A 406-nucleotide genomic window follows, 5' to 3' on the forward strand; every position below is an offset into this window, starting at 1 on the left:
TCTACAATATTGATATATATGATAAATATATGCTATTTTTGTCATCATCATGGATCACAAGTATAGTTTGCACACTGATTACATGAATTAATGACATACTCATTCATATCTCAGGCAGAACTGTGTCACATGTCAAAAGAAGTTTCTTTGTCGCTGCAGGAGTATGTTTCCACTGTGCAATAGACGTGATCCCAGTGAAGAATGAAGACGGCCTGGTCATCATGTTCATTCTCAATTTTGAGCTTCCCACTGACCCCAGACCAACCAACAGCTCTCCAGCTAGAGAACTCAACAGAGTGCTGCATATCCCCTGGCTGACCCCAGGTATGTGTAATTTACATTGGTTTCAGGCCCACCAATGTAAATTGTCACCAATTTACATTGGTGGGCGGCTGTGGCTCAGAGG

Source organism: Morone saxatilis, unplaced genomic scaffold (genome assembly GCF_004916995.1).
Source record: "Morone saxatilis isolate NCDOM2014 unplaced genomic scaffold, NCSU_SB_2.0 Contig23, whole genome shotgun sequence".
Lineage (NCBI taxonomy): Eukaryota > Metazoa > Chordata > Actinopteri > Moronidae > Morone > Morone saxatilis.